Source organism: Natator depressus, chromosome 1, assembly GCF_965152275.1.
Source record: "Natator depressus isolate rNatDep1 chromosome 1, rNatDep2.hap1, whole genome shotgun sequence".
NCBI lineage: Eukaryota > Metazoa > Chordata > Testudines > Cheloniidae > Natator > Natator depressus.
Window position 1 is genome coordinate 12,635,626 of NC_134234.1, and position 12,338 is coordinate 12,647,963.

Consider the following 12,338-nt stretch of genomic DNA (forward strand, 5'->3'; position numbering starts at 1 on the left):
GTTATCTGGAAAGCTCTCAGCTATGCAGTGATGTGTGTGAGAGAATCCTGTTAGTTCTTCCTCCTTTGTCCATGGATCTTTTTAAGATAGATAAAACCTGAACTTTTGATTTTTATTTTTTTTAAGGGGAGGGGGCAGGACACACATTTTATGAAATCCCACAAAGCCTTTCAGGACTCTTGCATGTAAATAAGGGAAAGGGAGACAAACTCATTGTTTAGACTCGGGGAAATTTGCATCAGTGTAACTTGGTCAATTTAGTGACATCGGTGCAAGCCCTAATGCAGACTCCTTTCTCTGGTGCAAGCCCCATCTTACTCTGGTGTAGTGCATTTATGGTGGGGATTTGAATCAGTGTAGGTACCCTGGTGCAAAACTCCCCAGTATAGAAAGGGCCTAAATTGCAGTTGCAGGATCAATTTCTGCCCTTGTTTACGTTTGTTCAACCCTGCTGAAAACAGGGCAAAGTTAGGCATGCTGAATCTTTGACTGTTTAAGCCAGCAAGAAATCAGCCTAACTTTGCTAGGCTGTCAGTTAGGAAAAAACAATCATCAGACTTGTAAACTGAGCATTTTTAAATTGTCTGAGCTGGAGTCATTTGGATGATTCAAAAATGCTTTTTTATATATCTAATCTTAGCCCAACTGAAAGGGTGGGTAAAGGCTTGTTATGAAGGAGGTGCATGAGGTTAAAGAATGAAAATATGTTGAGGCTCAAGGGCTTTGGAAGAAAACCTGCTGAGTTTGAGGCCTTTTTAAAAAAATGAATTAAAATCCCTAAGGTGAATCAATATTTCTGTTCTGATATAGCGTGGCCTTCGTTCTTGGAGTAGTTGTGGGAGGCAGAATGAGGAAACTATGGGGATACTTTTGCAACTTCCATTTAGCAAATCCTACATAACAAAACAAAAGATTTGCCTAATAAGCAATGAAGACCTATTCCATAGGAGTTCATTCATCATTTAAGGGAACTTCTGGGAACTCAAATTTCTGAGCCCTCCTCACAACAGTCAGATCTGATCTTATCCCAGGCTTGTTTAGTACATTCTTTATGTCAGAAAAGGTGAAGTCTCTTACTTAATTAGTCACTCACAGTTTGGATGGCTAAGTTATGGTAGCTGGGATGTTTTTCTTTTTGAAAGTCATGGTTTGTTTGAATGAATAGTTGCTTCCTTTGTCTTAATGGTCAGGCCAGGAAAAGACAGTCAGCTTCATAAATGTAAGGGCACGTCTTCACTGGCAGCGCTTTAACGTGGCTTGTGTAGTTGCAGCATAGCGCTGGGAGAGAGCTAAAAAACCCATCTCCCCGAGGGGAATAGCTACCAGTGCTGGTGCACTGTCTACACTGGCATTTTACAGCACTGAAACTTGCAGCGCTCAGGGGTGTGTGTTTTTCACGCCCGTGAGCAAGAAAGTTGCAGCGCTGTAAAGTTCCAGTGTAGACAAGCCTTAAGTTCCTCATTTGCTTTGGCATTTTTGACACTGCTTGTCACATTAGTCTGCAGCTGTTACAAAGAGGGTCTTTTTGTAGTGTAAAAAGCCTCTTGATGGAATACTGTAGCAGCATGTATACACATGGAGTTGGGTTTGCCCTCCAGGAACTACCCAGGATTTTAAGGATCTCACAGGACTGTAGTTTCAAGACATATTTTTAAAAAGAAAAAAGAAAAGGAGTACTTGTGGCACCTTAGAGACTAACCAGTTTATTTGAGCATGAGCTTTCGTGAGCTACAGCTCACTTCATCAGATGCATCCGATGAAGTGAGCTGTAGCTCACGAAAGCTCATGCTCAAATAAACTGGTTAGTCTCTAAGGTGCCACAAGTACTCCTTTTCTTTTTTCTTTTTACGAATACAGACTAACACGGCTGTTACTCTGAAACAAGACATATTTTGTGGCCCTGGGGAACTGATCAGTGTTGCTCATTGTCAATTTCATTGTCAGTGTTTTCCTCTAACTTCCCTGCTCATTATTCATCAGTTCTGCTTGGCTTTAAGTTATCAATCTGCACTGTGAGACACACAACCTGTGGCTACACAGATGTTAGCACTGATAATGTATTACGTTCCTTTCATAGAAGGACTCCATTACATAAGGGGAGACTGCTTGCATTGTAGTGTTAGGTGCCTGCTATGTTAAATGTGGCCTCTGTGAGTCTGCATGTGAAGGAATGGACATTTTGAAGTAATTGGTTCTTGCTTTGTTTACCCTGTTCTGCTGTAATAATTGCAGAAGTCTGTCCACAGCATTCAAAGTGGGAATCTAAACCTAGCCATTGGCTAATAACACAATACATTTTATGTAAAAGTCTCAACTTCACACAGCAATTATTAAACCTGTCTACCAGGTAAATGATAGCCTCTGACTCCTCATAGTCATTTGTGCCCTGCTGCAAAATGAGATCTGTTTTCAAGAAACTATTTAGTCAATACTTAATTACTAGTTCATTCTTTTTATATACCTTTTGTATATAAATTAAATTTGGGGTAAATACAGTATCTGAATATGGAGTAATAGATAAGCATTTTCCTGCAATGCAATTTATTTGCCTTAAATTACTACTGTATATAATTTTATGTTCACATGTTGGAAATCACCTTGGTGTATTTCCATGAGCAAGCACGTGTCTTGTTTAGCATTTTTTCCAGTCCAAATAAAATCTGTTATGAGTTTTGCTATTGTCTCTAACATCTTACAGCACAAAGGGTGATATTTGAGTAACATATAATGTCCTTCACAGGATTTCCCTTCGGGCTAAATTCAATATTAACAAAGCGGACAAGGACAAATACATTCATTCATCTGTTCAGATCAGTTGTAAAAGAATTATAAAAATTAGAGATGGAAAAGCCAAACTAGATTACTGTATCTTGTCCACCTTCCACCTTGCCAGTTCAGGATTGTTCCCTATAGCAGCCTTGCTAAATTCTACTTGTCCAACCAAGGTGAGAGAAATATGAATCACTTTTTTGTTTATTATTATTTTCATTCTTGTGGGAAAGGACAGGTGATATTCTAGGTCGGCTGGTAAATTTCATTTCAATTTACAAGGCTACCTTTTGCTTTATTTCGTTTTACTTTGTCTTTTGTTTGGTAGGTTTCCATTACTTTTCTTGGGAATGGTGATCTTACCATTAGGAATGTTTCCTACTGTTAAACTGAAGTTCTTAATTTTGCCCTATTACTCCTGTCTATTATAGGCATCACCTACATTTTGGAGTAGCTCCTCAGACCACCATAATCAATTTTTCTCCTTGATGTTTACACTCTTCATATGTTTTTAAACAGTTGTTCAGACATTAAGCCTGGGATATTCTTCCTTACACATTGGCCAAATTTATGTGACTCTGAAGATTCAAATAACTTAAATCCCTTTAAAGACAACTCATATCCTTTCCTCCTAGCAGGAGGGCTGCAAAAGTTAGTGTATTTTGTAAAAATAACTTTTAAAAATGGAAAAGGGACCAGAATAATTGGAGATTGGCTCTTAAGCATGGTAACCTTAGGGTCTGAGATAAAAATCAGCATGTCAATGCTAAGCATGTTTAATTCAACAAATTTATTTTAATACCCATCAAATCAAAATATTTTGTCATGCCTATGCTTGTGGTCATGAAGAAAGATGGTGAGATGGAACAGTACCCAGATCAGCCTTCTGATTAAGGAGAATGTTTCTGTAACCACAACTATAGCTGTAAGATTAGCATGTAAAATCCTAAATAGGAATATGTTTCACTAGAAAGGAAGGAATTAGAAGGAATTCACATGTAACATGTATATCTACTGCTTATCTATCGTTGATTAAAATGGGGGAGGGATAGTTCAGTGGTTTGAGCATTGGCCCGCTAAAGCCAGGGTTGTGAGTTCAATCCTTGAGGGGGCCATTTAGGGATCTGGGGCAAAAATTGGGGATTGGTCCTGCTTTGAGCAGGGGGTTGGACTAGATGACCTCCTGAGGTCCCTTCCAACCCTGATATTCTATGATTCTATGAAAATGGTCAATATTCCCAGATACCTCTCATTTTTATTCATTGGCCAGCGTATGTTCTCTGATAGAGAAGACAAATGAAATGACATCATCTTCGTTTTCACACCAGTCTGGGCTGTAGCTATGCATTTGCTTTGTGCAAAATGAATCAAAACTTTCCTCCATCTTTGGAAAACATGAAAGCCCCATTGCTTAACATATGAAACTAGACTGCCACAGCACAAGAAAGTACTCTGTAATGAATGATTCTACACTTGCAGGGCAATGGACTATGTGACTAGTAGATCTTCTTAATCTCTTGAACATGTATGATTCTGCTGTAATAAGGTTACATCTCTGCTGTAAGGTGTTGTCAGGGTTCCTTCCTCACTCTGAACTCTAGGCTACAGATGTGGGGACCTGCATGAAAGACCCCTTAAGCTTATTCTTACCAGCTTAGGTTAAAAACTTCCTCAAGGTGCAAACTTTGCCTTGTCCTTGAACCCTATGCTGCCACCCCCAAGCATGTTAAACAAAGAACAGGGAAAGAGCCCACTTGGAGATGTCTTCCCCCCAAGCCCTACACCCCCTTTCCTGGGGAAGGCTTGATAAAAATCCTCACCAGTTTGCATAGGTGAACACAGACCCAAACCCTTGGATCTTAAGAACAATGAAAAAGCAATCAGGTTCTTAAAAGAAGAATTTTAATTAAAGAAAAAGTAAAAGAATCACCTCTGTAAAATCAGGATGGTAAATACCTTACAGGGTAATCCAATTCAAAACATAGAGAATCCCTCTAGGCAAAACCTTAAGTTACAAAAAGACACAAAACCAGGAATATACATTCCAGTCAGCACAGCTATTTTACCAGCTATTAAACAAAAGAAAATCTAACGCATTTCTAGCTCGATTACTTACTAACTTAACAGAAGTTCTGAGGAGTTATGAAGAGCATTCCTGATCTGTTCCCGGCAAAAGCATCACACAGACAGACAGACCCTTTGTCCCTTTGTTGGATAACAAGATTTTTTTAAACATTCATACCTGCCACTTTTTATCTATGTAGTTGTTTAGGTTTTGATCTAAAAAAACTCCACACTATGGAGTCCCCATCCTAAGCTCAGGGCTACTTGACACACATTTAAAAACACAAGAATGTGCGAATTGCAAAATATAAATAGTCCAAAGCAGCGGCACTATTCCTGTCTCCCATTCTACCACAACAACACATAACTTAATCACCACGAGTGTTATCAGTACAGCTGTATAACCACTCCCACACTTCCCTACCTGACAGATACACCACTCTGAATGGTTTGACCCTCCACCAATGCATGCTCAAACAGAGGGACTTTGTAATACTTTGGTCTGTTTGTTTTTCAGAAAGAAACATGGCAGTGTGGCCTACTGCAATGTACAGTGACTTTATTTTAAAACAATCTTGTCAGAAGGAGGGTTGGTTTTAAAAATGTGGGGTGTATTAACTTTTTTCTCCAATTTATATGAAATATGTGTGTATAAGGGATAGCATGTTCAGGCCTGCGATAAATTAATTCCTTTAGTAAAAGCACTAAAGTTATACTGTTCTTTTGCCAATTTGGCATAGGAAAACTACTCAAATCTCAAGAGGAATGCTCTGCCAATGAAAAGTCTCTCTGTACTTTTTAGATTCAGCATACCATTCTGACTGGGAAAACATTTTTGAAAAATGAACTGCTTTGTTGCATTGACTTATTAACTTTATTACATTTAGGTTTTTTGTACACAGGAGAAAAGCAAACTCTTCTGCCAATCAAGAACTGTTGGGTGTTTCCTCTACTCATGTGACTGAAGGGCTGAAGTGGCCTGTAGGATCTCCAGCTGCTTGCTGCTTTCCAGCAGGAGTGTTAGTCTTGCTATTAGCACTTAATTTCTTATTTTTTAAGTCACTTCTGTCGCTGCAGAAGCTGTTCTGAATCTTTTGCCAAAGATAGTTATTTAGGGAAAAACCAGAAAAAAACATTGCTAGGGAAGGATGTGCTTAAAATATTGGGCCTAACTGTAGATGTTAACTGCTAGTCCTTTTTCTCTCTTGCTCACAATCCGTTGCTCATCCTGATTGGCCAGGATAGCAGAACGTTTTGGTGAGGTAATGGTAATGGAGCCTGACCCTGGTGGTCTTGCAGTAGCCACTTCAGGCCTTGTAAACATGATTAACTTTGAGCACATGAGCAGTTCCATGACTGCAAGGTAAACACATTTAAAGTTAAGGAGTACTTGTGGCACCTTAGAGACTAACCAATTTATGTAAGTGAGTGCACGATAGGGACCTCAGAGGATCTTTAGTGTAAATCAACATAAGTGGACTATATGAGAAATCAGCAGGGCTGGCTGGGGGCTACCGAGTTCTTTTCTCATGTCTCGCTTCTGCAACCCCTTCCATCCTTGTTCTCATCCCCTACTTCTGCCTTCCTGATTGTAAGCTTTTCCCTCTGATATGTGGCTTTTGTGAGTATACACACTGTGTCCTCCTCCTGTTGATCAGGCAGGGAGTGTCTTTTTGTTTCTTCTCAGTTGTTTTCCTCCCTCTTTGCAGGAAAGCAGCAGGAGCTCTCTGCCTGGAAAGCACTAAAACTCTAGAGGGTCAGAACCAAAAAGTTAAAAATTCAGAGAGTTGCTTGGACTCTGGAAGGTGCATGAAAGAATTTCAGTGGCTTCTAAGACCATCATAGTAATGTGAGTAACATGCTTTGCTCCCAGAGCTGACTTTGTCTTGCTCTATAAGGCTGGTTATACCTGGAGCTCTCAGAAGGAGGAAGTGAGGTGTCAGTAGAGGAAAGTAAATAGTGGTCTTATGTTCTCCTGACAAACGTTCTAGGTGGAACTTATTTTTCCTTCTCATATGAGACACGACAACATTATTGAGCTATTGGCCTCTGCCAACAATGCTGGCCTTCATTGTCCATTTGTCCAATACTCTCAAAAGGACCATCTCACTTTCTTGGTAATATCAAGGAAGCCACTATGTCACAAACAAGGAATAGGAATTGCTCCCACATAAGTATAAGTTCATTTGGTTGGTATTATTGAACCAGCTGAGATGATTCACATATTTGGAATGTTATAATCAATGGTTGTAACCTATTTAGTAAGGATCAAAAGAGAGTGGCGCTGTATGTCAGAAATTGCATTATCTGTTTCAAAATCACTGGTAACTGGGAAGAAAATGATCCTGAAAACCTGTGGATCAATGTCTCGCAGATAAAGCACAAGATGGAGTATTGGTGTCTGCTAGAGACAACCAAATCACTCTAGGGAACAGGATGTCCAGCTCCTTACACACCTATCTATAACGTATAGAGGGAAAAAAGCTGCATGATCATGGGGGACTCCAATTTTGAGTGACATGCTGGTGGCTCATGCTGCCTGTACCAAGACATTCTTTTGGAATTTCTAAATGACAATTTCCTAGCTCAAAAAGTGTTGACTCCAACATGGGGGAATTCTATATTCGACCTCATCTTGACAAATACGTAGAAACTGTTCACAGAACTAAAAATTAATAGTAACTCAGTTACAAGTGATCATGACTTGTTTCAGCATTAGAAATGCATCAGAATAAAGTCCAGGTGCTTTAAAAAGGCCAATTTCTGTCTAGTACAATGGAGCCCAAATTTTTCCTGTCACGCCCCCCCCCCCACTAGTAATGGAATTTCTGTGCCCCCCCCCCCCCATTACTGCACAGCAAGGTTTCCTCAGCAGAGACGCTTAGGATGAAGGCAGAGTTGGGGGCACAACTGGGGATGGGGAAGGAGCTGGGGCTAGAGGCAGAGCTGGCCTGGGGGCGGAGAGGGATTGAGGGCAGAGCTGGGCTGGGGGCGGAGTGGAACTGCAGCTGGGGCTGGAGCTGCGCTTGGGGTGGAGCTGGACTGGGGGCAGAGTGGGGCTGGATAGTATTCCCTCCCTGCCCTGCCCTCCCCACCCTGTTCAGGCTGGTCCAGGCCCCACCGCGCACCCCTCTGAATGTTCCTCAGCGCCCCCTACTAAAGTTAGACATTTTTATATTAACATATCTGGATAGCTTTCATCCAAGACTTTTAAAAGAGCTGGATAAGGAGCTCACTGGACTGTTGTTGTTGATTTTTAGTAAGACTCGGAACACAGGGCGAAGTTCCAGAAGAAAGCTAATGTTGTGCCAGTATTTTAAAAGGGTAAATGGAATGATGTTGGTAATTGTAGGCCTGTCAGTCTGACATTGATTCCAAGATAATGGACCAGCTGATACAGGACTTGATTAATCAAGAGTTAAAGGAGGGGTAATATAATTAATGCCAGTCAACATGGGTTATGGAAAATAGATCCTGTCTAATTTAATATCTTTTTTTGATGAGGTTACAAGTTTGGTTAATTAAGATAATAGTGCTGACATAATATACTTTGCCTTCTATAAGGTTTTTGACTTGGTACTGCATGACATTTTGGTTCAAAAACTAGAAAGATATAAATTAACATAACATACATTAAATGGATGAAAAGCTGGTTAATTGATAAGTCTCAAAATGCAATCAATTGTAAATCGGGAATCATCATCGGGAGGGTGTGTTTCCAGTGGGGTCCTGCAGGGACTGCATCTTGGCCTTATATTATTTAACATTTTTATCAGTAACAAAACATAAAATCATCACTGATAATGTTTACAGATGACTCAGAAATGGGGGAAGTGGTAAATAATGAAGATGACAGTCACTGATATAGAGCAATCTGAATCTCTTGGTAAGATAGGTGCAAGCAAACAATACGTGTTTTAATATGGCTGAATATAAATGTTTCATCTAGGAACAAAGAATGTAGGCCATATGTACAGAATGGGGGACTCTTCAAAGCAGTGACTCTGAAAAAGTTTTGGGGGTTGTGGTGGATAATCAGTTGAACGTGAGCTCTCAGTATGATGCTGAGGCCAAAAAGGCTAATGTGGCCATTCGGTGCATAATCAGGGGAATCTCAAGTAGGAGTAGAGAGGTTATTTTACCTCTGTATCTGGCACTGGTGTGACCACTTCTGGAATACTGTTTCCAGATATGTCCGCAGTTCAAGAAGGATGTTGATAAATTGGAGAGGGTTCAGAGAAGAGCCCCAAGAATGGCCCAAAGGTTTAGAAAACATGCTGTATGGTGACAGACTCAAGAAGCTCTATCTATTTAGCGTATCAAAGAGAAGGTTAGGGAGTGACTTGGTCACAGTGTATAAGTACCTATATGGGGAACAGATATTTAGTAATCATAGAATATCAGGGTTGGAAGGGACCGCAGGAGGTCATCTAGTCCAACCCCCTGCTCAAAGCAGGACCAATCCCCAATCAAATCATCCCAGCCAAGGCTTTGTCAAGCCTGACCTTAAAAACTTCCAAGGAAGGAGATTCTACCACCTCCCTAGGTAACGCATTCCAGTGTTTCACCACCCTCCTAGTGAAAAAGTTTTTCCTAATATCCAACCTAAACCTCCCCCACTGCAACTTGAGACCATTACTCCTTGTCCTGTCCTCTTCTACCACTGAGAATAGTCTAGAACCATCCTCTCTGGAACCACCTCTCAGGTAGTTGAAAGCAGCTATCAAATCCCCCCTCATTCTTCTCTTCTGCAGACTAAACAATCCCAGTTCCCTCAGCCTCTCCTCATAAGTCATGTGTTCCAGACCCCTAATCATTTTTGTTGCCCTTCGCTGGACTCTCTCCAATTTATCCACGTCCTTCTTGTAGTGTGGGGCCCAAAACTGGACACAGTACTCCAGATGAGGCCTCACCAATGTCGAATAGAGGGGAACGATCACGTCCCTCGATCTGCTGGCTGTGCCCCTACTTATACATCCCAAAATGCCATTGGCCTTCTTGGCAACAAGGGCACACTGCTGACTCATATCCAGCTTCTCGTCCACTGTCACCCCTAGGTCCTTTTCCGCAGAACTGCTGCCTAGCCATTCGGTCCCTAGTCTGTAGCGGTGCATTGGGTTCTTCCGTCCTAAGTGCAGGACCCTGCACTTATCCTTATTGAACCTCATCAGGTTTCTTTTGGCCCAATCCTCCAATTTGTCTAGGTCCCTCTGTATCCTATCTCTGCCCTCCAGCGTATCTACCACTCCTCCCAGTTTAGTATCATCCGCAAATTTGCTGAGAGTGCAATCCACACCATCCTCCAGATCATTTATGAAGATATTGAATAAAACCGGCCCCAGGACCGACCCCTGGGGCACTCCACTTGACACCGGCTGCCAACTAGACATGGAGCCATTGATCACTACCCGTTGAGCCCGACAATCTAGCCAACTTTCTACCCACCTTATAGTACATTCATCCAGCCCATACTTCTTTAACTTGCTGACAAGAATACTGTGGGAGACCGCGTCAAAAGCTTTGCTAAAGTCAAGAAACAATACATCCACTGCTTTCCCTTCATCCACAGAATCAGTAATCTCATCATAGAAGGCGATTAGATTAGTCAGGCATGACCTACCCTTGGTGAATCCATGCTGACTGTTCCTGATCACTTTCCTCTCGTGTAAGTGCTTCAGGATTGATTCCTTGAGGACCTGCTCCATGATTTTTCCGGTGACTGAGGTGAGGCTGACTGGCCTGTAGTTCCCAGGATCCTCCTTCTTCCCTTTTTTAAAGATTGGCACTACATTAGCCTTTTTCCAGTCATCTGGGACTTCCCCCGTTCGCCACGAGTTTTCAAAGATAATGGCCAATGGCTCTGCAATCACATCCGCCAATTCCTTTAGCACTCTCGGATGCAACTCGTCCGGCCCCATGGACTTGTGCACGTCCAGCTTTTCTAAATAGTCCGTAACCACCTCTTTCTCCACAGAGGGCTGGCCATCTACTCCCCATGTTGCGATGCCCAGCGCAGCAGTCTGGGAGCTGTCCTTGTTAGTGAAGACAGAGGCAAAAAAAGCATTGAGCACATTAGCTTTTTCCACATCCTCTGTCACTAGGTTGCCTCCCTCATTCAGTAAGGGGCCCACACTTTCCTTGGCTTTCTTCTTGTTCCCAACATACCTGAAGAAACCCTTCTTGTTACTCTTGACATCTCTTGCTAGCTGCAGCTCCAGGCGCGATTTGGCCCTCCTGATTTCATTCCTACATGCCCGAGCAATATTTTTATACTCTTCCCTGGTCATATGTCCAACCTTCCACTTCTTGTAAGCTTCTTTTTTATGTTTAAGATCCGCTAGGATTTCACCATTAAGCCAAGCTGGTCGCCTGCCATATTTACTATTCTTTCGACTCATTGGGATGGTTTGTCCCTGTAACCTCAACAGGGATTCCTTGAAATACAGCCAGCTCTCCTGGACTCCTTTCCCCTTCATGTTAGTCCCCCAGGGGATCCTACCCATCCGCTCCCTGAGGGAGTCGAAGTCTGCTTTCCTGAAGTCCAGGGTCCGTATCCTGCTGCTTAACTTTTTTCCCTGTGTCAGGATCCTGAACTTGACCATCTCATGGTCACTGCCTCCCAGATTCCCATCCACTTTTGCTTCCCCCACTAATTCTTCCCTGTTTGTGAGCAGCAGGTCAAGAAAAGCTCCCCCCCAGTTGGCTCGTCTAGCACTTGCACCAGGAAATTGTCCCCTACGCTTTCCAAAAACTTCCTGGATTGTCTATGCACCGCTGTATTGCTCTCCCAGCAAATATCAGGAAAATTAAAGTCACCCATGAGAACCAGGGCGTGCGATCTAGTAGCTTCTGCGAGTTGCCGGAAGAAAGCCTCATCCACCTCATCCCCCTGGTCCGGTGGTCTATAGCAGACTCCCACTACTACGTCACTCTTGTTACTCACACTTCTAAACTTAATCCAGAGACACTCAGGTTTTTCTGCAGTTTCGTACTGGAGCTCTGAGCAGTCATACTGCTCCCTTACATACAGTGCTACTCCCCCACCTTTTCTGCCCTGCCTGTCCTTCCTGAACAGTTTATAACCATCCATGACAGTACTCCAGTCATGTGAGTTATCCCACCAAGTCTCTGTTATTCCAATCACGTCATAATTCCCTGACATCACCAGGACCTCCAGTTCTCCCTGCTTGTTTCCAAGGCTTTGTGCATTCGTATATAAGCACTTGAGATAACCTGCTGATCGCCCCTCATTCTCAGTATGAGGCAGGAGCCCTCCCCTCACAGACGTTCCTGCCTGTGCTTCCTCCCGGTATCCTGCTTGCTCACTTACCTCAGGGCTTTGGTCTCCTTCCGCCGGTGAACCTAGTTTAAAGCCCTCCTCACTAGGTTAGCCGGCCTGCTCGCAAAGATGCTCTTCCCTCTCTTCGTAAAAGATGGAGCCCGTCTCTGCCCAGCACTCCTCCTTCATGGAACACCATCCCATGGTCAAAGAATCCAAAGCCTTC

The 12,338-nt window shown here is 42.5% G+C and overlaps 1 protein-coding gene across 9 annotated transcripts in view; it reads left to right on the forward strand.

The window, feature by feature from the left end:
* Positions 1 to 12,338, forward strand: part of FAM168A (family with sequence similarity 168 member A) — a 360,452-nt gene that overhangs the window by 30,515 nt on the left and 317,599 nt on the right. Inside the window, exon 1 of one of the 9 annotated variants that reach the window (XM_074954891.1) lies at positions 6,577 to 6,682. The exons of 7 other annotated variants lie outside the window; for them this stretch is intronic. The gene's annotated coding sequence lies outside the window, so the exon portion shown is untranslated. Of the gene's footprint in view, positions 1 to 6,576; positions 6,683 to 12,338 lie in introns of those variants that run through there. One more of the 9 variants, XM_074954955.1, reaches the window with a different exon arrangement.